This window comes from Pseudophryne corroboree, unplaced genomic scaffold (assembly GCF_028390025.1).
Source record: "Pseudophryne corroboree isolate aPseCor3 unplaced genomic scaffold, aPseCor3.hap2 scaffold_74, whole genome shotgun sequence".
Lineage (NCBI taxonomy): Eukaryota > Metazoa > Chordata > Amphibia > Anura > Myobatrachidae > Pseudophryne > Pseudophryne corroboree.
Genome location: NW_026970320.1, coordinates 2,614,483 through 2,615,126, shown reverse-complemented (window position 1 = coordinate 2,615,126; position 644 = coordinate 2,614,483). Strand labels below are relative to the sequence as shown.

At 37.1% G+C, this 644-nt stretch overlaps 1 non-coding gene across 1 annotated transcript; it reads right to left on the bottom strand.

Annotated features, from left to right (window-relative positions):
* Positions 1–273: 273 nt before the first annotated feature.
* TRNAN-AUU (transfer RNA asparagine (anticodon AUU)) lies at positions 274–347 on the bottom strand. The gene has a single exon. It is a non-coding gene; the product is annotated as a tRNA-Asn (tRNA).
* Between the last annotated feature and the right edge of the window lie 297 nt (positions 348–644).

Genomic DNA, 644 nt, shown 5'->3' with positions numbered 1-644 from the left:
GGACACTTTTCAGAGAACAAATTTGTTAGCATAAAAATAAAGCCAGAAAATGAAGAGCTGTTTAATCACTCAATTGGATTTTTCTGCCAGCATATTTTTTTTCTCTGCAACCCACTGCTAAATTGTGCTTCCTAGCTGTTTTTATAAAATCACTGAATCAAATCTAACTCTGATTACATCAGAGAAGGCCAGGTACCCTACACCATAACAGGGGGTTTGAAATTTTGACTTGTCTACTTAAATATCACCAAAATCTGATCACAAGTTTAATTACGTCCCTGGGTGGGATTGAACCACCAACCTTTTGGTTAATAGCCAAACACACTAACCGATTGCGCCACAGAGACACTTTGCAAAAAGTGCATACTGACAAAGGCTAATAGGCATATATCTAGAACGTTTCCTAGAAAAACATTAAAAAATCAATAATCTGGAGAGTTTTTGTAAAATGTTTCTTCCATCAACCAACGAAGAAACACATTGGTACTTTCCCATGATGAGTGAGTGCTTCAGGATCTCTTGCACTTACATGTGCAGCAGAGTACTGCAATGGAAGCATGCTGGACCATAACCCATAACCCAGAGGTAGGCAGATTGAAACTATCCTTTGCTATATGCATTTTTTTTGTTAATTTAAGTAATCA